The sequence below is a fragment of the Equus przewalskii genome, chromosome 1, assembly GCF_037783145.1.
Source record: "Equus przewalskii isolate Varuska chromosome 1, EquPr2, whole genome shotgun sequence".
NCBI lineage: Eukaryota > Metazoa > Chordata > Mammalia > Perissodactyla > Equidae > Equus > Equus przewalskii.
The window spans coordinates 114775460-114802038 of record NC_091831.1 but is presented as its reverse complement, the minus strand read 5'-3'; the positions used below and the strand labels follow the sequence as shown (position 1 = coordinate 114802038).

The window sequence follows — 26579 nt, the reverse complement described above, 5'->3', positions numbered from 1 at the left end:
ACCCGGCTGAGGCGAGGCCCGCCCCCGGCCCCTCCCGGCGCCGCGAGCCGGAAGCGGAGGGCGGCCGGCCGCCCGGCAGGCGCAGCAGGTGGGAGGCCGGCTGCCTGTCGCCGGCTCGCCCGCCCAGGCCCAGCGTTTGCTGGGTGCCGAGGGGCGAAAGGGTCCCGGCCTGGCCCTTCCTACGCGCGCCGGGCGCCCGCGGCCCCGGGCCGGCTTCCCGCGGGGAGTGTCGCACCGGGGTCGGGACCCTCTTCCCCTCAGGCGCGGGGGACGCCGCGCTGGCCGCATTCTGAGCAGTTGGGAGATGGGGTTCGGAGGGGCCGCGAGCCCCGTTGGGCGCGTCCCTGTCACCAGAACGCATTCTCCGGGTCTGAGGTCCTTTTTGGACTGTTTTTCCACCTGCAGTGTTTCCACACACCGGCGAGGAGGGGACGCCCCCCGCCGGACTGGACGGGGGCGGGTTCGGCGCCTGCCGCTGCTCCTGTTGGCGTGCTCGCGGTTTCGGGGCGTGCTTTCTCTCCTTTGAAACCGTACTTTCAAGTTTGCGTCTCCCTACGTGAACAAGTACAGAAGAATATTGTGTTTAAAATTATTTTAAATTTATTTTGAAATATTGTGCTAAGCCACACGGTTAAAACGCTGTGATAATTGATCTTCACAGCTAGAAAGTGGTTAACCAATGTGAAGAAGTTCAAGTTAAGGTCTCAGTGTTACGCACGACTTTTATTTAAAGTTGCCAGTAAAAACTGAGCAGTTTTTGATGCTCTGAGAAAGAGGATTAAATTCCTCTTTCACATCAAACTCGGAATTTGTTTTTTTTATGTGAAATACTATAAACTTTTAAGGTTAGTTATGTAATAATTATGTTACCAATTTTAGGACCTGGCCGAATTACTCTTACTCCAGGGCTTCAGTGGCAAATGTTCTCTTTCTGCAAAATGCGCACATTTAAATTTCCCAAACAAGTTGTCTTTTATCTTTTTTTTGAACGTTTTAAAATACATGTAAGGGAGGCAGAACTCGCCCAGGTACAGGAGGAAAATTTAGGGGTTGGTGGGTTATTTATTAGCTTGATTCTAGCGATGATCTGTGTATGTGTCAAAACTGATCACATTTTACACTTTAAGTATGTGCAGTTTATTGTATGTCAGTTATAGCTCAATAAAACCGTTTTTTAAAAAGCAAAAAAAGTATTCAAAAGATGTATTTAATACCACAAAAGAATACGTAACACCATATAGTATAAAGAGAGAAAACGTGATGAAAATCCTTGACTCCTCCCCTCAAACAAGAACTGGCGCACTTCCAAAACTTACCTCTGTCCTGTGCTCCTGCCTCTCCTGACCGAGGGAATCATTCCTGTCTAGTCGATTTTGTGTTTATCATTCCCTGGCCTTTAAACTAGTTTCATCACATATATTTGTATGTTCAAACAATGTGTTTAGTTTTCTTTGGCGCTTTATGAGGATGGTGTGACACTTCATTGCTGTATAATTCTGTTAATGTTCCATAACTCATGGGCATTTAGATTATCTTTTTTATTTTGTTTTGCTATCACCAGCTGTGCTCCATGAACATTTGTTTCCTGGCTCTTGGTGTCCAAATGCAAGAGTGTCTCTAGAGTAAACAATGTAGGAGGCGTTAGAAAGTTTTAGGTAATCAGGAGTAAAATAGATTGAAATACTAGAAACAAGAGGAATGAAAAACTGTAGGATTCTCTTTTATGTTTTAATGGAAGATTCATAACCATAATGATTGATTCATAGTTTTTGAACATTTGTGTGAGAAACCAAGAATCCCGTTAATCTGTATATAGTGAGTCTTTTCCTTTGAAATCACATTGTAAGAAGTCAGGCAGTATTTGCTATCTAGTGTTTCAATGCAATGTAAATATAGTAGGAAAAAGCACTTGATTGTATGTAAAATAAATCACTCTGTGTATCCATCCCTCCTCCTTTTGTATAATCTTTGCCAAGTTACTTAAAACTTCTCTTGTGCCTTAACATACTCATGTAAAAGGAACGTGTCCTGAGTTTATCCTTCCAGTCTTGCAGACTTCAATTAAGGGAAGCACCTATCAAATGGCAGAAACTTGAAGGAAAAGGATTAGGATCAAGGTGTTTTTCTGTGGAATTACATTGAGTGTGTCCTTTGGAACATTCTGCAGAAAGATGTGTGTTGTGTATTTATCAAGATATGTTAACGACACACTTAAGTCCTTTTTATTTCCTTAGCCTCAGATTTGGGAGTGCCCCAAGGTGTGCTTCTCGAGCCATCTGTTTTATCATGCTAATAGCAATGCAGTGACAAATAAGGGAGCAGTATTAACTTCCTGAAAATGGTGTGTGTGCGTGGGCGTGCATGCACGGTGTGTGTGTGTGTGTGTGTGTAAGTAATACGAGTTTAGAACTTTGAATAACCTGTTTTTGTTTAGAGACGTGTGAGTAGAGATGGTTTGATTGGTTTTTTAACAGGGTATGTAGCTTGCAGACACACATCACAATGCTTTGTTTCGGTAGGGCTGTTGTATCTTGCTTAGAAAAACCTCATTTTTGTATTTGATTTTAAGGGCACTGTGTTTTGGGGTTTTTTCTCCCAAACTTTCAGAAGAAATAGAAAGTCACAAAGAAAAAATAACCATTGTTAACATTTTGGCAGGTGTACCCCTCAGTCCTTCTGTTTGTGTATATTCTTCATATCCTAAACAATTAAAAGTTGAATTCTGAGCAATATTATGCAGCCTCTACCTTCAAAACTTATTCCAAATATGATCCATCTCAACATCTTTCTTGTGCATAAGATGGTAATAGTAGTCACCTAACTGCCATCCCTGCATCAACTTTCACTCCCTTGTGGTCTATTCATTGTTCCTGTGGAGAACAGTCATTTAAGCGTGTAAATTATATTACTTTACTCGCAGGCTCACAACCTTCTAATGATTTTTCTTTTTCTTTTTTGAGGAAGATTAGCCCTGAGCTAACATCCACGCCTGTCTTCCTCTACTTTATATGTGGGACACCTGCCACAGCATGGCTTGCCAAGTGGTGCCATGTCCGCACCCCGGATCCGAACTGGCGAACCTCGGGCCGCCGAAGTGGAACGTTCCTACCTAACTGCTGCATCACCAGGCTGGCCCGTCTAATGACTTTTCAATACACAAAATAAAATTTCAACTTTTTACTATGATACTTATACCCTAGACCAGGAGTGTCCATTGGAAATATAACGGGAACCACAAATAAGAGCCCCATAAGTAATTTAAAATTTTTTATGATAGCCACATTTACAAAAAAAAGAGAGAAACAGGTGAAATACATTTTATTTAGCCCAAAATATCATGATTTCAACAAATAATCAGTATAAAAATTACTAACGGGATATTTTACTTTCCTTTTTTGACTCCGATGTGTGTTTCCACTTAAAACAGATCTCGGACTAGCCTTGTTTCGAGTGCTCAGTAGCCACACATGACTTGTGGCTACCAATTGGATGGTACTGGTCTAGACTATCTGGCTCTGCCAGCTTCATGGACCAATCTCCTACCACTTTCTCCCTGACTCATACACCTCCAGCTATACTGGCCTTTTTGGGGTTCTTGAGCAACCCACGCTGATTCTCTTAAAATTGTCATTCCTCCTGCCTGCAACATTCAATCATATTTCTGCTCAAATATCACTCCTTCAGAGATGCTTTCGCAGGCCACCTTCCCTGATTACCATATTATCCTGCTTCATTTCTTTACAGAACCTATCATGTCATAAGATTTTTTTGGTTATTGTCTCTATCCCCTTCTTGAATGTAAACTACTGGAGGGCAAGGATTTCCTCATGTTTACCATTAGATCCTCATATATTAAAAATAGGATTTTTAGGGCTGGCCTGGTGGCACAGCAGTTAAGTGCGTACGTTCTGCTTCGGTGGTCCGGGGTTCACCGGTTCAGATCCCGGGTGCGGACGTGGCACCGCTTGGCAAAAGCCATGCTGTGGTAGGCGTTGCACATATAAAGTAGAGGAAGATGTGCACGGATGTTAGCTCAGGGCCAGTCTTCCTCAGCAAAAAGAGGAGGATTGGCAGCAGATGTTGGCTCAGGGCTAATCTTCCTCAAAAAAAAAAAAAGATTTTTAAAGGGCACATACCATTTCATCATACAAAAGTACTATAATTTAACCAGTCACCTATTGTGTGTAACTTTATTCTTTTTTCACTATTAGAGTGTGGTGAAGATCATCTTAAGAGCTAAATCTTTCTATGTCTTTCTCATTTCTTTAGGATTCAGTCTGTCTTATAACTGCTGAGTCAAAGCATATGAACATTTTTTTGTCTTTTGATAAATATTTCCAAATCTTGTCTTAAAAGTTTGACTAACATAATATAAAGTTGACCAAACCAGTATAAAGTTTGACTAAAAATAGGAGAGAATATCCATTTCTTCCATATCCTTACCAACACTGAGTATTTTCTTTCCTGCCTTCCTTCCCTTTTCATAAGATTTATTATATAATTCTTTAATTAATTATGATGATGAACAGAGATATGGGTATTGGGATCTTTTAGTTTGTCTTTTACTCATTTTGGGTAGTATTTTTTATTTGTGATACCCTTTTTAGCCTTTTATATATTTAGGATAGCAACCCTTTGCCACATACTACAAATATCTTTCCTGGCTTTCCATTTGCCTTTTATTTGCTTACAGTTTTTTTTTTAAAACATGAAAGAGTTTTAACCTTTCAAGAAATTTAGGCTAATACTTTCTTTTTATGGCTTCTACCGTATTTTCATATTTAATGGGTTTTCCCACCCAGATAATGGTTTTCTTCTAGTTCTTTTATGGTTTAATTTTTCGCATATGTCTCTTTCTGTTCATCTGGGATTTATTTTGACTGAAGTGAAATAACTTCTCTTATTTTTCCTTAATAATCAATCAGTTATTTCAGCCCCATTAAAAAAAATCTTTTTCTTGTTGCCTTGAAATAAAGCTACCTTTACCATATACTAAATCCATACGTACTTGCTTCTTTCTAGCTTTTGTTGAATACCATTGATTTGATACCAGTGCACATTGTTTTAGTAACTGGGAGTAATGATGTATTTTCATTTTGTTATTGTGAGTCTCCCCCTCCCTTTCCCCCCCCAAATTTTTGGTTCTTGCTTTGTTAGTCCTTAAGTTTTTTAATTGATTCCTTAGAGTCTTCAAGTTGTTTTTGGTTTTGAATTTTTAAATTAAAAAAATGATAGTGTTATTTCTACACTTAATATTTTGTGTGTAATAAAAAAATTAATGCCATTAAGTTTTCTTTTGAGTATAGTTTTATCTGTGTTCTTTAAGTTTTAACGTGTAATATTTTTGTTATATATATGTATTTAAAAAATCCCCACAGTTGCAGTTTTTGTTCTTTCCACTGTTGCTCCATGCCAGACACTCTGCTAAGTTGAAGATACAGTGATGAACGACACAGGGTCCTTGCCTTCATGGAGTTTACAGTCTGTTGGGAAAGCTAGGCTATTAACAAACCAATGAATAAAGAATTTTCAGGTTTTGGACAAGTACTAGGAAGGAAAGAAATATGATGTGCTAATAGAGATTGGAAGTAAATTGGATGTTCTGAGGATGTGACGTTGAAGCTTAGTGGTGGCAGTGAGTTTTGTTTGGGGAGTTGCTTTAGCTTCCCCACTCTGTCAGTACATTTTAAAAAATGTTGAAACACTGAATTTCTCTTGTAAACTTTTTTGTGAAAATTGCCTTGGAAGCAATTTCAAGGCCCTCCTCCATCTTCAAACCAGATTTCTGCCCCAAATCTTGTCCTGCATGGAAAATTGGAATTGTGGTTCTGAGTTCTGAGATCAAGAAAGAGCAGGGGGAAGTTTCCCATGTGAAGGGAGCTGCTAGCACAAAGGGGACACAAAGTGCTTGGCTTGATTTAGGATTTGACAGGAGATTGGAATGACTGGAGTTTAAGGAGTGAGGAGAGTGAAACAAACGAAGTTGTTGCAAGACTTATCTGGGAAATTTTTATTATTTCCAAGTGGTAGGGCTGCTTTGACTTCTCTTCCCTCTTCCTGTCCTGTTTAGATTCTGTAATCCAAATCAGTCTTCTACAAGTAATTTAGATTATTTTGCACCTTGGTACTTTCCTCCTTTATTTCTATTGCATTTTCAGTTTTTCCTGCTCGAGAACTTTGCATATGCTGTCCGCTTTTGCTTAATTGTGATTTCCTTGAAGAATCCTTCCTTGATGCTGACCAAAGTTAAGTCATTCTATTTGCTACATTTAATCATTTCATATTTGTAAACACTTGTAACAACTGTGGTTCATTAAGTATATGTGATTTGTTTTAGTGTCTATTTCTTCCTCTACAGCTGTGCTTTCCATTCTGGTAGGTACCAACCACTTGTGGTTATTTAAAATTAAATAATATTAAAAATTCAATTTCTCAGTCTTTCTAGTCAGATTTCAGGTGCTCGGTAGCCGCATGTAGCTGGCGGCTATTGTATTGGACAGCAGAAATACAGAGTCTTTTGCAATGATGGGAAGTTTTTCTTGATTTCTAAATAATCATGTGGCTATTAGCTATGATATTTTATTAAATTTAAGTAGCCACATCTGACTGTTGAAAATGGCAAGTTTGAATTGAGATATGCTGTAAGTATGAAACATGAACTTGATTTCTAGTACAAAAAATTTTTAAAATATTGGTTACATATTTAAATAATGCTATTTGACATGTTTTCTGTTAAATATATTATTACAAGTTAACTGTTTATTTTAATGTGGCTACTAGGAAATTGGAAATTGCATGTGGCTCCCCATTATATTCTGTTGAACAGCGTTAGTCTGACTCTAGACCATAAGTTTCTACAGAGGTAGGGACAGTTCCCCATGGCATCTGCAGCAGCTAGTAGTTGTTCACAAGGTTTGATGAAGGAATAAACTTTTATGTTAACTTTGAAAGTTATTGTATAATCGTTAGAGAATGTTACCTATTCAACTTTTGCTTTTCAAAATTGTTTTCTTTGTGACAGTCATTTGTAAAAATCTATGACTGTCGAGAAAAGCTTTTCTTTTGATAGTGATATAAAAAATTAATCTTATTAAATAATTAGCATGGATCATTTGTGTTCTTATCTTCCTTTTATTTTTTTCTGGCTTAGTCTGCTAAGGAGAGAGGGAACTTAAAGTCTACTAATCAGTTTTCTGTCATTTTTCTATGTCTGGCAGTTTACTTAGATGATCTGTGGTATGTTTTGGCAGATGAAAATTTATGACTATTAAATCTTAATCGTTGAGGATTATGAATGCTTTTTCCTTTACTTATACTTTGATCTTGATATTGTGATTCCTGTTCCTTTTTTTTCTTCTTCTCCCGAAAGCCCCCCGGTACATAGTTGTAGGGCTTCAGCATGGCTTGGTGAGCCATGCCATGTCTGCGCCCAGGATCTGAACCTGCAAAACCCTGGGCTGCCAAAGTGGAGTGTGCAAACTTAACCACTCAGCCACTGCCCCCGGGCGTGCCGCCCCCCCTTCCTTTTTAATTTACATTTATTAGACCTTGTTTATCCCTTTAGACTTAAAGCAATTTACTGTCTTACAGAAAGATGTCTCTTTTCTCAGCTTGGTTTATACTTTCTGATCTGCTTCCTTCCTTAATGTTTCCTTTGTGTTTAGTATTTTGCTGAATGGGCCATTACTACCCTCCCCCTACCCCCATACGTTGTATTTTTTTCCCCTAATGGTTTAAAAGATACACATCAGAAGTTGCAAACTCAAATACATAACTCACTTTTGTAGGTGATGTGTATTTGTCAGGGAAATATTTTTTTTAATTATTTTTTTTCTCCGTTAGGTGGTGATTTTCTGACTTGATCCTTAGTGACCGCAGTCATGTTTTGCTAGTGTCAGGGTGGTTCTTTCATCAGCTGCAGCATAAACCCAGGGCTGTAGTGCCCAGGGCTAATGCGAAGGATAAACTTCTGTTGTAGAAAGACTAGTTTGAGCTATTCTCAGTCCTTTAAAATTATAAGGAAGTTTTCACCCTGCTCTGTACGTACCAAAAGTTATTTCTAATAGTGTAAGTGTTCTTATTATATAAGGTCTTTTTAATCAAAACTGAAGTGAGACCAAGTTGTTGTTTAGTGGCTTATTCTCTTCTGAATTGTTTTTAGTTCATAGTTTGAGAAAACCTCTGAGCTCTGTCAAAGAATGTACAACACATCCTTTGAATACTTGATGTTCAAAAAGTGATATTGTCACATGCAATCAGGGAGCTTGGAGCCTTTGCAGACTCCTTGTTCCTGTGAAGCAATATTGTTTTCAAATAATCTCGGTTGTGGTATTGCTTTCCTTTTATTTATTTTTGCTGTTTCTTCTGCAACTGATTTAGAAGTGGGATAAAATACCCTTAATTTGAACCTGTGAGCCACATAAAATGATATTTATCACCTTGAAGTTCTTTGAGGTAGGTTCTGGAGATCTTGGAACAATCTGTAATAGCTGAGTCCATATCTCTGTTTTCTTTTAGTTATAAGTTGAGAGTGGTCTTGGTGTTAGTGAATGTAATATGTGTCTGTTTTATACAAATAATTAATTTTGAAGTGAAAAATTGATGTGAGAGCAAAGGTTTATTTGGTTCTCATAGCTACTGATTTTATGTTTGCCAAATTTTAAGATGAGAATGTTTACCATTTCTTTTTCCATAACCCTGTTAGGGAAAATTTGGCCATCTAAAGCCTGTTTTTTCAAGTTTTAGGCTGTAATGAAAATTATGTATTCTTTCTCTTCTTTGCTCCTACTCCTCTTTTTTTGCAAGTGTGTCTACATAGTGGGAGAAAACCTGAACTTGACTCGGGAAGTACTGGGTGTTCAAAGCAGTGAATCCTTGCAAAGGATCTTGGGACTAGACTGTGAATTGGCTCTTTCAGTTTGTCCACTTAAAAGGCATAATAGATTATGCAGCTGTTTGGACTTCTGCAGGGTGTTACTCCATATTCATGTCTAGTTGCAATTATGTGAATTTTCAGTTTCTTACAAAGACTTCTCTTTGTATTCAAAACAAGTTTTTGGCTTTGTGTTGTTGTAATACATGAATTTCCTTTGAGGAAAAATGCTTACACGATTTTGAACTTCGAAAACTGTAAATTTAAATTTAAAACTCTTTATATAAACTTGTTGAAAATATATTTTAAGACGAAGCCACGCTAATTTTCTTTAATTTTTAATTTATTTTTATGAATCAGTCAAAATTTTTGGTAGAGGTGAAAATTACTGAACAAGTTAATGCTATTCAATCAGATAATAATTAATGTCATAGTAATATTTGATGGGCCAAGCTACTAAGACATAAGCGGTTCTAATTAAGCATGTAGCAAAATATAGGAAACTTAATAATGTATACAGTTGGTTTAGAAATCCAAGTGCCTATATGGTATTTCTTTAGAATCTCTGTAGTGAAAATAACATATAATGTAATTTAGCATTTTAAGAGGAGTATACACCTACACCTTGGGGTGCCCATACCACCTTAATACTGTGAAGTAGGGTGAAAAATAGTGTCTACCCTTCTTTTGAAAAAGAACAATAATTTAAAAATAAAATAAAACTTAAACCATTCTAAACTTTATATCTGGAGATACCGTCTTCAGAACAAGTTGCCTTTTTGTATTATAGATGACCATTTGCAATGGATAAGCATTAACCTTGGCAAAACACAACATCAAACCTATAAATGAGGGGGTATAGAAATAATTTCTGCCTCGTTTTTTCTTCATTTTTAAGTAGAAAAATCAATCTTAAATGTCATTGAAAATTTTACTCTGTTCTTGTGATTACTGAGAGCGTGTTATCAGTGAATTTGATAGCTTAGAAATGAATTTTCTGCGTTTATACTAAAATTTTCTGTATTTTAGTGCTATCTATTTTCACTTAAGTTATGGTCTTTAAGTCTTAGAGAAAATATTGTTTTGTTCCTCTTAGCAAAATTTTGCAATGGCTTTTCTGTTGCTGTTTTAAAATTTTCAGGCAAACCATGAACTCTATTGAAAAAGGAGTCTTTATAAAGCATAGCTTCACTTTCAGAGCTCTGTAAAAATATTAAATGACTTAGGTTAAAAGCCTTGTATTTTAAACTGTTGGTCACTGAACTGCAAATTAAAGCTTCTGTGAGATTTTCAGTGGTGTTAGTTTCTTTCTTTTCTACCTAGACAAAAGAGTAAGCAAATAGTATATGATGGGAAAACTGACACATTACCTACTGTTTCTTTAAGAAACCAGCTTATCCAGGGGGAGTTTAGTGTGTTTAACCTAACCTGCTAGCAAGGAAAAGTTCTTTAAAATAATGGATATTAGCTGTATCCAATCACAATTATCAATTTCACTAACTGGGAGGAGATTTTACTGTTGAGCCACTAGAATTGGAGAAGGAGGAGCTTGGTATTCAGGTTTGGTTGCTTGGGAGTACAGCTCCAAGTGAAGTTAATCTGAGGTGAAGCAAACAGAAAATTGTGGAGGTTTTGTTGGTAGGATTTTTGTTCTAATCTTTTAATGATTCTTTATTTTACACTTTTGCTCCTTTATGCTTCTGTGTATGCCAGATTTTGTCATTGTTGCTATTTTCTGATGCAAACTGAACATTAAAATTAAGCAGAGAAGCAGAACAAAAGGGCTGTTTGGACAGGAAATAGGTGTTCAGAGAATCAAACTTGACTTTCTTTTATCATTATTTTTAGACCAGAATTTCAGTGTCATTAAAACATGTTTGAATCAAAATCATCTCCAGTAACAGGCTTTTCTTTTGGATTGGACATTTGAGCAGTCATTTGTCAGTTTTTATAAATGACATCTTGAGAAGATCTATTTGATATGTCATTTTCCTTAAACTTACGATGTTACTAAGTTGCTAAAAGATAGATTAAATGTGGTGGGCTTAAATTTATCCTTTTTAAAGACTTGAAATGCCAGCTGTTTAATTTTCTTTTTTACTCCCATCACACCCCCTTTTTCACTTAACTGTATTTTAAATTTAGCAATATATTGGCATTTTTAATATGCTCATAATTTTAGGTTTGTTTTTCAAAAGATCATTGATTCATTTTATATAAAGCAAGGTAAAAACTGCTTTCTTCATTCAAACTTCTTTTCTTTCAAAGGTGGAGATAAGTAACACCCTTTTGAAACAGGAAATAAGAATGGATTTATATTTTTAAGAGCTATAAGTAGGCTACCAAAACTTAAAAAAAAATCTGAATCTGTCAGCGTTTCTACTTATGAAATAATTGTAGTATGTTTCTGTACCAGAAGTTTTCTTTAGAGACTGTTTTCTTTATATTGTTGCTCTTAGATTTTATAGAAATTAAGGTATAAAAGTTTATTTGAATAATCAACCCAAATGCCAGCTAAGCATTTCAGCTAGTATATTTGCATTTGCTGTGCTACTTCTTCCAGATCATGCGAAAGTTCTTGAATTAATGCTATTCTGCTTTATCTATTGCTTAAACAATACTATAATAATAATAATAAAGTCAAGAAAAGTCACGCGTATACCTACAAGAAGATCATTGTGTTGTGGTCTTAACATTTTTTCCTCTTCATTTCTATACCTTACCATATTCTTGTATTTTTCCCATAATAGTAAACAAGTGCATTTTTTTCACTAAACTATATCATCTGTTGTTAAAATTATTTTAATTTCCATTGCTATATAATTGTCCTACGTTAGTGGGACCTTGATTTGCCTAGTCTTTTGCCTGTTTTACAATTAGATTGTTTCTAATTTTTCATCATTTTCAATGATATTGTATTGAACAGACCTGTGTGTGTAAATTTTAAAATATTTCCCTCTTTTTTTTTTAAAGATTTATTTCTTTTGGAAAAATCCCGTGGACTGGGTTTATCTCAATCAAAGGATATGAACACTTCAGTGGCAAAATTACTTTTCAAAAAGGTTATACCAATTTATATTGCTACCAGCAGGACGTGCTTCAAAATTTCTCTAATGGGTAGTCCCTGAAATGTTCTATTAAAGTGTAGCTCTGAAGCTCTCTAACTTATTGATTAGTTTTTGCCTAAACTAATAGTCTATCTTAAATTCCATTTTTCAAGATGTAGATGGATCTAAATCCATTTTCTGATCATTAAAAAAGCTGAAGGGAATTGGGAAAATATTTACCCACTTAAGTGAGCAATTAGATCTTTGTTGAGTATTTTACTTGTTATATGTATTGCTATCAGTAAGTACAGGGCTTAAGATTTTGCATTGGCATTGTTCAGGCCAGCTTTCCTCGGTACATGTTGCTTCTGGTAAGCACATATCAGAAGAAGTATTTTCTCCCAAGAAAGTATATCAGAAACATTTTCAGAGAGGGGGCTGGAGTAGTGCCGGTTAACAATACTTGTCTCTGAACAGGTATGAATAGTCTTTGTCACTATATGTGCATTTCTGATTTTTTTTATACAATATAGAAACAGAATTAGTATGTATAGATCTAGGTTTTAAAATGGTATAGCAGCGCTGTTCCAGTATTTCATAGGTTTTCAGTTAAAGGTCAGAAGATGACTGTACACACATGTAATGGTACTAGCCCTGTGTTGTTTCTGTTTGTCTTGGAGAGCATTCCTTGTTTGGCAATAACTGGTGATTATGTATACTTTTACCAGCTAGTCTGTTAAATGGAATAGGCTGTAACTGTTCAGGTTATGAACTTGGTAACTAGTATTGCAGAATAAACTTAAATTGTTTTAAAGCAAAATTCAAGATAATTAAAAATATTAATTTAAATTTAAACAGGTAAGTGATGGGTAGGCTCTAACTCATTGATGCACCCGTTAGTTGAGCTGTATAATCTCGAATTAAATAGTCTAGTTCATTTTGCATTTTAAATAATTGAACTTATTTTCTGTAAATTTTTATTTCAATTTACTGATAACTTAATATCTAACTTTCAGAGCTAATGTTGGCATGTTGGCCATTGTGTTTGTTTCATGGGAAAGGTTTGTGTGTGTGTATTTTGTTTGTCGTGGCTAAAGAGTTTGATTTTTCCAGATACTTTGATATTCTTAACATTTAGAAGAGAAAAACTTAGAGCTCCTCACTTTTAATTAGTGAAATAATTCTTATGAAATACATTTTATATGCATTTATATTTGCTAGATGTGTCAGAATTTATACAAATACCTTTCTTCATGAATAGAACAGTTGTTTTGAGTTTCACTTGAGTATTTAAGATTTGAGTTGGTGCTTAAATATTTATATCATGAATATTTCTATGTTTTGAATTTAAGAAGATGTATTTAATTTTCTTAACAGATTAATCTTTATTGCTACCAGGTAAAGGTGAAGATAATTTTAAATATAACACTTTTGGTGAAAGTCATTTCAAGTTTGGCTGTAGATTACATTTTAATGGATACCCAAAGTAAAGGTTTACCTACTTGTCTAGTACTCTGGGAACGCTAGAATTTTGGGAAACAGTAACCTTTAGTCATTTCTCCATGTATCTCCGCTGTACTGGTCTCTGGTTGGCAAAACTGGGAAGTATCCTTTTAGTACATTGGTTTCACTTGGAGTGTAGAAACCTGTTTTCTAGAGGGAGAAGAAAACTCTTGAAAGGACCTAATACTGAGGCAAGATAGAAATAGTGATAGCTCTATTTTAATCTTTTGGAATGGAGAAAAAAGTGATCTAGAGGGGCTATTAAATGTGCATTCAAAATCTCTATTGTTAGTCTCCATTCAAGGGGAATGCAGTGGGGGTTTTTTTTGTTCTAATAACATAAAGAAAAATTTTAATGGGCAGTAAGTCGGTGAAACTTTAAAGAACCTAGAATCAGTGGCTTAGTATTTATAACGTCTCTTTATTCTGTATAATAGGAGGACTTTACAGTTTTGTAATGTTTCTCCTCTATGGCATTTTTATGAAAGTAGGTAAATGTTTTAGGAGTTAATTTCTTTCTTGGTAACATAGGAAGTGCTTATTTACTGATGTGTCTATGAACCTGTTCGAGTGAATCTGATTTTCTGTGTGTGGATGTCATTAGGAAAATGAACTCGAAACATTTTTATGGTTAGTAATGTTTTTATTTTTTGCTGAGGAAGACTGGCCCTGAGCTAACATCCTTGCCCATCTTCCTCTACTTTATGTGTGGGACGCTTACCGCAGCCTGGCTTGCCAAGTGGTGCCATGTCCGAACTCAGGATCCGAACCGGCGAACCCCGGGGCTGCCAAAGTGAAACGTGTGCACTTAACTGCTGCGCCACCGGGCCGGCCCCAGTAGTGTTTTGGTGGAAGGGAGCAGATCCATCTCTCTCTTTATATCATTTTTTTTCCTCCCCAATATGAGCACCCTGGGTAGTTCCCCCGCCCCTTTCCTCCCCCCTCGTGAATTTTTGTGAGTACTTACTTGATTTCTCAACAAAATTTAGCACTTTCCTTCTTGAAACTCTTCTCATGAGTTTGATGATCCTATGTGGGCTTCCTCCTACTTGTGATCTCTGTCCTTTGCAAATATTTTCTTTTTACAGCCGTTAATTATTGGAATTTTGTTGGATTCTGACCTTAACACTCTTCTCACTCTATACTTCTTGTGTAGTCTGCAATCCCATATCTTCAGTTAACATCTGATATACATTAGTGTTTCTAAGATGCCTATCTTAAATCCAGATCTCTTGTTTGCACTTGAGACCCATATTCATCCAGCTCACAAATGTTTCTTTCATACCTCTGTTAAACTTAACAAAGCTAAACTTAACTGCTTATTTTGTCCTCTCAACCAGTATCCCTCAAATCCTTTTTTCCCTCCTGTCACAGTAGTGGGTGGTACTACAATCCTAGCCAGAACCGGGTGTCATTCTGATTCTTATTCTCCTTCACCTTCAGTTAGTCACAACTTCCTGTCAATTTTAAATCTGTAATATCTCAGGAATCCATCCATTTTTTTCCCTCACCATCTTAACACAGACCTCACTGTGGTTTATCATTTAGATTACTAGAACAGCCTCCTAACTGATCTTCTCTTCCAGTTTTAGCTCTGTAATACTTTCTTCACTATGCAGTCATGTGTGTCTTTCTCTGTTTAAAATTCTTGAGTAATTCCTTGTTGCCCTTTGAACTTTCTTAACTACGGAGGATGAATAATAATTCTAGCTAATTCTGTGCTAAAAATTGTCCAAGGTAGCCCCCAAACAACTTGAAGAAGTAAGTGTTGTTAACCTTCATTTAAATAAGTGAGACAATTTGGAAAGGCTACCTAATTTGTCCAAGGTTGCCTTAGCTGGTAAATGACTAGCAAAATTTGAACTGAAGTTTGCCAGACCAAGTCCTGTCTCTTAACCACTGACTATGTGCCTTCCTAAGCTGGCCTCTGCTTACTTAACTCCATCCTTTTTTTCCCCACACCACTTCATTTCATCCTCTAACCAACTATTTGCAGTTCCTCTTTCTAGGGCATACTCAAAACTTGTTGCCTAAGTCTGAAAGTGCTTTAAGGAAAACATTTTTTAAAAAGCATTTCAGACAATTTTTTGGAACACTGCAAAAAAGATATGATGTTTAGCATCCCCAGAATATAAGACAATAAAAGAATGAAACATAGGAAAAATAAAGGTAGTTTAAAATATGTGATTAGTTTTGAATTCAGAGCTGTTGAATTCCTCACATTTAATGAAAGCTTGAACCAAGCTCTGTAAGAGAAAGATTAGGCAAAGTGTGAAAGCACTTTATCTGAGCTGTTTGAAATGCAGATGACCTCCGTAAGTAGCTATTTGCCTGGACCTTGTGTTCATTTTTGCATCCAGGTGTATAAAACATCTACCTGTGAACATAAGTCAAATAAGCTACTGAGTAACTTACAGGTAGAGAAATAGGCTACATATATTCTTTTGCATCAAATATTATGTCATAAAATTTTAAATACTACTGCAGCTAATCTCACTAAAAAGATTGAGGTAAACTGAAAAACAGTTCATTTGGAACCATTTTCATTTCTTTTCTATCTCTCTCTACTATCCCCCTCCAATTTTTTTTTTTTTTTTAAGATCGGCACCTGAGCTAACACTGTTGCCGATCTTCTTCTTTTCTTTTTTCTTCTTCTCCCTAAAGCCCCTCAGTACATAGTTGTATATTCTATTGTAGGTCCTTCTAGTTCTGCTATGTGGGATGCCAGCCACCTCAGCATGGCTTGATGAGCGATGCTAGGTCTGCACCCAGGGTCTGAACCAGCGAAACCCTGGGCGGAGTGCAAGAACTTAACCACTTGACCACAGGGCCAGCCCCCCCAAACCCCTCCCCCCACGTATTTTTAAGGCAAAAGGACCTTCATTTGACCAAAAAAAGGGAAGCTTTTTCATCTATAGCTTTGAAAGCAACTTGGTGTTAAAAAGATCAAATGGATAGAACTTTTGAAAATTTAGGTAAATATTCGTTTCTTTAAAAGGGTTGAAGTCTTAACTATAGTTGAGAATTAATGTAATTATAAACTTTTAATAAAGATTCTTGGTTACCCATTATAAAAACAGAAGATTTGTTTTGTTTTACCATTGAAGTTTTTTAGAGGCAGGAAATGCCATACTACTCTCAAAGGTTTTAATTTGGCATATTCTGTCCAAAATAATCTTTGCTGTATTTTAAAATAATAAAAATGCAGGGGCCCTGTGGTCGAGTGGTTACCTTTGCGCTGCCGCTTTAGCGGCCTGGGGTTTTGCTGGTTCGGATAATGGGCCCGGACATGGTACCACTCCTCAGGCCATGCTGATGCCACAACTAGAAGGACCCACAACTAAAAGTATACAACTGTGTACTGGGGGGATTTGGGGAGAAAAAGCAGGGGGAAAAAAAAAAAGATTGGCAACAGTTGTTAGCTCAGGTGCCAGTCTTTAAAAAAAAAGGAAAATAATGGTTCATTTATTAGATTCTGAATGTTATAATAATGTTTATATTATAATAATGAAATAATATAATTTGAAAAGAATCTGTTTCTTACCTTTGATAAATAGAATGTACAATCACTGTTACCGCACAAAATTGGGGTTCTCTTGCCTGATGCACATAAATAAAAAACCAATTAATTATGGCATCAGCTTTTGGGGGAGAAATCAGCTTTATTCTGCAAGATCCATGTGCAGGGAGACAGGGCCGTGTGCTCTCAGATCTGTCGGCCTGATTCAGGATTTGGAGCAAAATTTAAGAGGTAGGGAGAATAGGCTGGCACGTGGAAATGCTGACGGGACAGGTTTTGATTGGTGGGCTTCAAACGTTTATGATAAGGTTTTAAACATTTATGACAAGATTCTAAACATTTATGATGAGGTTCTACAGTTTTATGATGGGATTCTAAACACTTTTGATGAGGTGGGAAAGGAATTTTAACACCACATCTTCCTGAATGAGGGACTTCTCGCTTCTGATAAGAATCCAACTTTCAAGTTCTGGTTGTGTCCTCTCCTTGGGTTCTGTGAGAAGGAGGATCTTGGGTTCCATGGTCATTTCAGGTCACAATATCTTCTTTTGCCCATGCCGTGGCTACATGACTTTGCAGTTTTTCTGAAGGACAGTCTTTAATCACTTTGTTGATAAGTGATGGGGTCTGTTTGAACTGGCTCTAAATGGCCCTATGGTTACAACTGCTTGTAAATTTTTAGGTAATTGTTTAAGATATAGTGTATCTATTTCTCAATGAATACCAAGTCTTAGTAGCTATAGAACTTAATAAAATAGATTCACTTTTAGTAGGAAAAGTTATTCTTGGCAGATTATTTAAAGTGAAAACCTACACTGAAAAGATCTCATTACTTGCTAAAATAATTGTTTCAATTAGCAAATTTCTTACTGAGCTGTGTGCATAGAGGCTAGTCAGATAGTCAGGCCTAGTCACCTAGTCAGGTGAGTTTGCAAAGTGCTGAAAGACTGGTCCTTTTCTAAAGAAAGTTCACTTACTGTTTGGTTAAGTTGAGGGATATGAGTAATTTCCTTTCCTGTAAGTCAGTATTATATATCACTGAGTGCCAAATTGCAGTTTGTTATAAGTGATGGCTGTAGAAGCTTTGCAGGGAGAAAGATCACTGTAAGCTAGGATAATCAGGAAATTGGAAAAAGAAAAATCTGAGACATCCTTTGAAGATTAAAGATGTTTGGGACTGCCCTGGTGACAGAGAGCCTTATTTATGTAAGAGTGTGTGTGTGTGTGTGTGTGTATGTATGAATGGCAAAAGCTTTATTCTATTCACCTGAAAAGGGACAATCCTGAAACGGTAAAGTGGAAAGAGTAATAAAGAGAGGGACTCTAGATGCTCCCACTGAAGTTTTCCTGGTTCAGCAGATGCCGTATAATTTCCCACTTGTCCAGTAAACTCCTACTTCCTGGGATTCTTGAGGTGGTGAGGGATACTCTGGATGTGGGAATGGTGTGATTGTGAGCAGCGATGAACTATTGCAGAGAAGTGGTGACAACAGTGTGTTTTGTTGTTAGTGCTGTCAGTTGTGACTCCTAGTGACCCTATGTACAACAGAGCTGAACCCTGCCCAGTCTTTTTGTGTCATCCTTTCACCTTCCAGCACTATGTCAGACAGTGCTCCTCTGCTATTCATAGGTTTGCATGGCTAGTTTTTCTAGAAGTGATGGTCAGGTCCTTCTTCCTAGTCTGGGAGCTCTGCCGAAACCTGTCCACCACAGGTGACCCTGCTGGTATTTGAAATAGCTGTGGCATAGCTTTCAGCATCACAGCAACATGCAGCCACCACAGTATGACAACCAAAAGACAGTGGTATAGTTCCCTGACTGGGAAATGAACCCAGGCCATGGTGGTGAGAGCACCGAATCTTAACCACTAGGCCACTAGGGCTGGCTGACTACAGTGTTAGGAAGATTAATTTCATATTTGCAGCTCATGTATTGAACACTGTATCAGACACATTGACTACTTTTTTAAAGACAGTTTTCTTAGGTCAGTTTTAGGTTCACAGCAAAATTAAGAGGAAGGTACAGAGATTTCCTATCACCTGAAGTCAATAGTTTACATTAAGGGTTCACTCTTGATATTGTACATTCCGTAGTTGTGGGAAAATGTATAATGAAATGTATCCATCGTTATAGTATCATACAGAGTATTTTCACTGTCCTAAAATTCTCTGTATCCCTCCTGTTCATCCCTGCCCTCTCCTCCTCAGCCCCTAACAACCACTGATCTTATTACTGTCTCCATAGTTTTGCCTTTTTAATAGAGTGTCATGTAGTTGGAATCAAACAGTATGTAGCTTTTTCACTTAATAATATGCGTTTACGGTTCCTCTGTGTCTTTTCATGGCTTTCTTTTTCTTTTTTGGTGAGGAAGGTTTGCTCTGGGCGAACATCTATTCCCAGTCTTCCTCTTTCTTTGCATGAGGAAGATCAGCCCTGAACTAACGTCTGTGCCAGTCTTCCTCTATTTTGTGTGTGGGTCACTACCACAGAATGGCTTGACGAGTGATGTAGGTCCACGCCCGAGATCCAAACCAATGAACCTGGGCTACCAAAGTGGAGCACACCAGACTTAACCACTATGCCTTGGGGCTGGCCCTTCATGGCTTTCTTTTTAGTGCTTAATATTCCATTGTCTGACACAGTTAGTTAATCCATTCACCTACTGAAAGACATCTTAGTTGCTCCAGAGTTTTATCAGTTGGAATAAGGCTGCTGTAAACATCCATGTGCAAATACTTTTGGGTAAATACTAAGGACTATGATTGCTTGTTCACAAAATAAGAGTCCCACCAACTCTCTTCCCAAGTGGCTGTGTCATTCTGCATTCCCACCAGCAGTGAATCCTTGCCAGCATTTCATGTTGAGTGTGTTCCAGATTTTCAACATTTTCATAGGTGTCTAGTGGTATCTCACTGTTGTTTTAGTTTGCATTTCCCTGATGACATATGATATAGAACACTTTTTTAAGTGTTTATTTGTCATCTATGTCTCTTCTTTGGTGAGGTGTTTAAGTCTACTTTTTCATCGGATTGTATTTTTTTGTTGAGTTTTAAGAGTTTTTGTGTATTTTGGATCTTTTATCAGATGTGTCTTTTGAAAATATTTTCTTACAGTGTGTGGCTTGTCTTCTCATTCTCCTGATGTTGCCTTTCACGAGCAAAAGTGGTTAATTTTAATGAAGTCCCACTGATAAATTATTTCTTTCATGGATCAGCCTTTGGTGTTGTATCTAAAAAGTGATTGCTATACCCAAGGTTATTTTGGTTTTCTCCTATGTTATCTTCTAGGAGTTTTATAATTTTGTGTTTTATATTTAGGTCTATGATCCATTTTTTGTAAACTTTTGTGAAAGGTGTAAGGTCTGTGTCTAGATTCATTCGTTTGCATGTAGATGTCTAGTTTTTCCTAGTTTTTCCAACACCATTTGTTGAAAAGACTGTCTTTGCTGCATTGTGTTGCCTTTGCTTCTTTGTCAAAAATCAGTTGATTGTATTTATATGGCTTTATTTCTGGGTTTTCTATTCTGTTCCATTAATCTGTTTATCTTTTGTTTTGCCAGTATGACACGGTCTCGATTACTGTACTTCATGCTAGACCTTAGAGTCAGATAGTGTCAGTCCTCCAACTCTCTTCTTCTTCTTCATTATTATGTTAGCTATTCTGAGCCTTTTGCCTTTCCATATAAACTTTAGAATCAGTTTTTTGATAGCCACTGGGATTTTGATTGGGATTGCATTGCATCTATAGATTAATTTTGGAAGAACTGACTTCTTGATAATATTGAATCTTCCCGTCCACGAACATGGCATATCTCTCTATTTGTTTAGTTCCTTTTTGATTTTGTTTATCATAGTTTTGTAGTTTTCTTCCTATAGATTGTATACATTTTGTTAGATTTATACCTAAGTATTTCATTTTTTGGATGCTAACATAAATGGTATTATGTTTTTAATTTCAAATTCCACTTGTTCATTGCTGGTATATAGGAAAGCATTTGACTTTTGTTTGTTAACCTTATATCCTGCAACTTTGCTATCATCATGTATTAGTTCCATGAGTTTTTTGCTTGATTCTTTTGGATTTTCTACATAGACAATGAGGTTATCTGTGAAGAAAGACAATTTTATTTCTTCCTTCTCAATCTGTATACCTTCTATTTTTGTTTCTTTTCTTACTGCGTTAGCTAGTGCAGAATGATGTTGAGAAGGAGTGGTGAGAGGGGACGTCCTTTCCTTGTTCCTGATCTTTGTGGGAAAGCTTCAAGTTTCTCACCATTAAGAATGATGTTAGCTGTAGCATTTTTGTAGATGTTCTTTATCAACTTGAGGAGGTTACCCTCTATTCCCACATTAACTTTTAAAGTCCTCACAACAATACCATGAAATGGGTGTTGTTATTGTCCCTGTTTCACACATGATGATACTGAGGCAGAGAGAGGTTAGACCACTTGGCAGAAGACAAACAGCTGGTTAAGTGGCGCAGAGCCTTTATTCAAATTGGGGAGTCTGACACCAGAGCATGGTCTTGCCATTGAGATTTGCTTATTAGAGAGAGAGAGAAGTTCAAGGCAGGGAGACTGCCAGGATTGTTTTTGAAGCTCCATGGTAATCTAAGTAATTTTACTAACGTTCTTGAATCTTGGGTTTGTGATCCTAAGATCACCTTCACATAACTTCCTGGGAAAGGTAAGAGAGATTGACAGAGGAATACAGCAAGGATTATTCATTCTTATTTCAGTGAGTGTTAAATGATAGGAATTCATAGAGTCCCTGTTCTCTAGGGGCTTTGTGAGCATTGGACCATGCCTCCACCTCCCCTTTCTGAGTCTGCATCTTCTGGTTCTTTGATTTCCTGTGAGCACAGAATCAGAATTGCTTCATAGAAATTTATTAATCAATTGGTCTATCTTGGCCTCCTTTAATTTGGTTTTATAAAAACTCCTCTGAACTGGATATGAAGTAGATAAAAATGAAGGTAGACTGAGCACCTGCTATGTACCATGTTTTCTTCTTTACATATGTTATTTTTAACCTGCTGTCCCTGTGAGCTGTTGGTGGTGTTATCCACAATAACAAATTCCGCAGATAAATATTCACCAAATTCATAGGTGCTATGCCAGGAACTTAGGGTATCTTGGAGAAACATACACAGAGAATTAAAATGTTTAGTGATAGAAGGAAAAAAGAGACCAATTTTGTTTTGTTTTGTTTTTTTGCTGAAGAAGACTCGCCCTGAGCTAACATCTGCGCCAGTCTTCCTCTATTTTGTATGTGGGTTGCTGCCACAGCACGGCTGATAAGTGGCGTAGGTCCACGTCCGAGATCTGAACCTGTGAACCTGGGCTGCCGAAGCAGTGTGTGTGAAGTTAACCACTAGGCCACAGGGCCAACTCCTCAAAAGAGACCAGTTTTGTTTTTTTTCCCCCAAAGATTGGCACCTGAGCTAACAACTGTTGCCGATCCTCTTTTTTTTTTCCTGCTTTTTTCTTCCCAAATCTCCCCAGCACATAGTTGTGAATTTTTAGTTGTAGGTCCTTCTAGTTGTGGTACATGGGATGCTGCCTCAACGTGGCCTGACGAGGGGTGCCATGTCCCCGCCCAGGATCCGAACCAGCGAAAGCCTGGGCCACTGGAAGCAGAGCACATGAACTTAACCGCTTGGCCATGGGGCTGGCCCCAAGACCAATTTTCATAGCAAAGAGTGAGTCAGAAAAGTCTTTATAGAGGAAAAAGTGGTTGCACTATGATTAGAAGATACTAAAAGTTAACCAGATTGAGTAAAAGGGGTGTGGATAGGGTAGGCCTTATAGCTGGAGAGAAAGCATATGTAAGGAGATGATTAACAGTGTAGAAGCTTAGAGCTTCAAGGCCCCCATGAGGAAGAATGGCAGGAGAATGAGGCTGGATAGGCAGGCCAACAGAACATACTCTCCTAGTAATGGAGAGCCATTGGTTTATTGATCTAACAGTGGTCTGATCATGCAATTTGCCTGAGTATTTACTTTGGCAGTAAAGTGGTGGCATTGGAGGTTCAAGGTTACCCAGCTGGTAAGAAACAGAGCTGGAATTTGAATTCAGGTCTTGACAGTATTAATAGCACTCTGCTTCTCTTTAAGTCTATTTAAGCCTAAACCATTTTAAGAGACCTACAGTGTTTAGGCTTATTGGTCAGGAACATGTAGGAAAGTGAGTTTAGTACACACATAGTTATTGGAAATCTGTTCAGGAGATGCTTGCAAAGTAAGATTTCATTAGTATTATATTGTCTTTTCAGTCAGTAAGATGTGTATAGTAACCTATTAGGTGATTTTTTTAATCAGAGAATGGGACAAAGAGGATGGATGTGAAACTAGAGAAAGTGTAAATGATAAGGGAGCATCACAAGAATCTCTGATGAATCTAGATGTTGCTATTTTGTCTATGACTAAACTTGAAGCTATATTTTATTTTTCTAATAATTTTGATAATTTTCTCAGGATAATTGAATATCCCTTCGTAGGAAATGGGTTATCAGGACCCATTGTCCGATTGCTTTCACAAAATGAGATTACTTCCCACGAAAATCAAGAGTGAAATATTTTAGAGAAAAATAGCACAGAGGACTGCTGATTTATTGTCAGTATCCTTGGTTTGTTCTTCATTGTCTCAAATAAGAAACAGATCTCAATTTTCAACACATATATTTAATACCTCACTGTGACGATTAATATCAAGAGACGATAGAAATCTTGAATTTAAAATTTTACTCTCTGATAATGAAGAAAGCTTATTTCTCAAGTTCAGACCAAATCATTTGCAGTGATTATTCAGTTCACAGATTAGAATAGAAGCTGTTTTGTATTTTCAGTACCTCAACTCTTAAAATAAGAAAGATTCAAGGTGTTTATTAGTAGGGAAAGAACAATATCTTAGCTTGGTGGTTGTGGTCATTTGATTTCCAGTTTATGGTCCATCTTAAAACAAAACAAAAAATATATATAAATAACTTAAGGAAGACACACATATTTCATACTAATCAGAAATCTTAGAGTTAAGTGAATCCAGGTGACAGGTTTTTTTTAGCAGAGGGAGAGGAAACTGAGTGTTTATTGATAAGATGTAGAATTATTTTATACTGCAGGTAAAATATTTTGTATATTATCTGTCATTTTTTAGACATAGCTTCTGAAATGGTTAGAATAGAAGAGATGAAAAGGTATTAAGGAATGTTCAAAGTACACAGAATGTAGGTAGGAAAACAGTTGTACCTTAGAGTTTCTATAAGGTGTTAGCCATAGCTGAGCATTTTTAAGTGATCATAATCCCAGGAGGTCTAATTATTTCATAATTTGCATTTGCCTACTCAGAATGTGTATTCTGAACGGTATTTCATCTTCTTTTTTTTTTAACTTTTTATTAAGATTATGATAGTTTACAACCTTGTGAAATTTCAGTTGTACTTTATTGTTAGTCATGTTGTAGGTGCACCACTTCACCCTTTGTGCCCTCCCCGCAACCCCCCCTTTCCGCTGGTAACCACCAATCAATTCTCTTTGTCTCTATGTGTAACTTCCACCTATGAGTGGAGTCATACAGAGTTCGTCTTTCTCTGTCTGGCTTATTTCACTTAACATAATGCCTTCAAGGTCCATCCATGTTGTTGTGAATGGGATGATTTTGTCTTTTTTTATGGCTGAGTAGTATTCCATTGTGTATATATACATATTTTCTTTATCCAATCATCAGTTGATGAGCATTTAGCTTGCTTCCATGTCTTGGCTATAGTAAATAATGCTGCAGTGAACATAGGGGTACATGGGACTTTTGGAATTGCTGGTTTCAGCTTCTTTGGATAGAGACCCAGTAGTGGGATGGCTGGGTCTCGAGGTATTTCTATTTATAACTTTGAGAAATCTCCATACTGTTTTCCATAGTGGCTGCACCAGTTTGCATTTCCACCAACAGTGTATGAGGGTTCCTTTTTCTCCACAACCTCTCCAACATTTGTCACTTTTTGTTTTGGTTATTTTTGCCATTCTAACAGGTGTAAGGTGATATCTTAGTGTAGTTTTGATTTGCATTTCCCTGATGATTAGTGATGGTGAGCATCTTTTCATGTGTCTATTGGCCATCCTTATATCTTCTTTGGAGAAATGTCTGTTCATATCCCCTGCCCATTTTTTGATCGGGCTGTTTGATTTTTTGTTGTTGATTTGTGTGAGTTCTTTGTGTATTATGGAGATTAACCCTTTGTCAGATAAATAGCTTGTAAATATCTTTTCCCAATTAGTGCGTTGTTTTATTGTTTCAATCCTGTTTTCCCTTGCCTTGAAGAAGCTCTTTAGTCTAATGAAGTCCCATTTGTTTATTCTTTCTATTGGTTCCCTCATCTGAGGAGTTGTGGTGTCCGAAAAGATTCTTTGGAGACTGATGTCAAAGAGTGTACTGCCTATATTCTCTTCTAGAAGACTTATTGTTTCAGGCCTAATCTTTAGATCTTTGATCCATTTTGAGTTTATTTTTGTGAATGGTGAAAAAGAATGGTCAATTTTCATTCTTTTATATGTGGCTGAACAGTTTTCCCAGCACTGTTTGTTGAAGAGACTTTCTTTTCTCCATTGTAGGCCCTCAGCTCCTTTGTCAAAGATTAGCTGTCCATAGAGGTGTGGTTTTATTTCTGGGCTTTCAATTCTGTTCCATTGATCTGTGCACCTGTTTTTGTACCAGTACCATGCTGTTTTGACTACCGTAGCTTTGTAGTATGCTTTGAAGTCAGGGATTGTGATGCCTCTGGCTTTGGTCTTCTTTCTCAGGATTGCTTTAGCAATTCGGGGTCTTTTGTTGCCCCATGTGAATTTTAGGATTCTTTGTTCAATTTCTGTAAAGAATGTCATTGGGATTCTGATTGGAATAGTGTTGAATCTGTAGATTGCTTTAGGTAGTATGGACATTTTAACTATGTTTATTCTTCCAATCCATGTGCATGGAATGTCTTTTTATCTCTTTATGTCGCCATCAATTTCTTTCAGGAAAGTCATGTAGTTTCGTTGTATAAATCTTTCACTTCCTTGGTTAAATTTATCCCAAAGTATTTTATTGTTTTTCTTGTGATTGTGAATGGGATTGAGTTCTTGAGTTCTATTTCTGTTAGTTCATTGTTAGCGTATAGAAATGCTACTGATTTATGTATGTTGATTTTATACTCTGCAACTTTACTGTAGCTGTTTATTATTTCTAATAGTTTTCATATGGGTTTTTTGGGGTTTTCTATATATAAGATCATGTCATCTGCAAACATTGAGAGTTTTACTTCTTCATTGCCTATTTAGATTCCTTTTATTTCTTTTTCCTGCTGAATTGCTCTGGCCACCACCTCCAGTACTATGTTGAATAAGAGTGGTGAAAGTGAGCACCCTTGTCTTGTTCCTGTTGTCAGAGGGATGGCTTTCAGTTTTTGTCCGTTGAGTATGATGTTGGCTGTGGGTTTGTCATATATGGCCTTTGTTATGTTGAGGTACTTTCCTTCTATACCCATTTTATTGAGGGTTTTTATCATTAATGGCTGTTGGAGCTTGTCGAATGCTTTCTCTGCATCTATTGAGATGATCATGTGGTTTTTGTTTGTCGTTTTGTTAATGTAGTGTATCAGGTTGATTGAC

The 26579-nt window shown here is 37.0% G+C and overlaps 1 protein-coding gene across 32 annotated transcripts in view; it reads left to right on the top strand.

Moving 5' to 3' along the window:
- Positions 1-26579, top strand: part of ZFAND6 (zinc finger AN1-type containing 6) — an 80997-nt gene that overhangs the window by 375 nt on the left and 54043 nt on the right. For 7 of the 32 annotated variants that reach the window (XM_070572835.1, XM_070572830.1, XM_070572715.1 and 4 more), the window contains exon 1: positions 10427-10510. The exons of 16 other annotated variants lie outside the window; for them this stretch is intronic. The gene's annotated coding sequence lies outside the window, so the exon portion shown is untranslated. Of the gene's footprint in view, positions 1-26; positions 89-10407; positions 10511-26579 lie in introns of those variants that run through there. 9 more of the 32 variants (XM_070572884.1, XM_070572735.1, XM_070572688.1 and 6 more) reach the window with 5 other exon arrangements.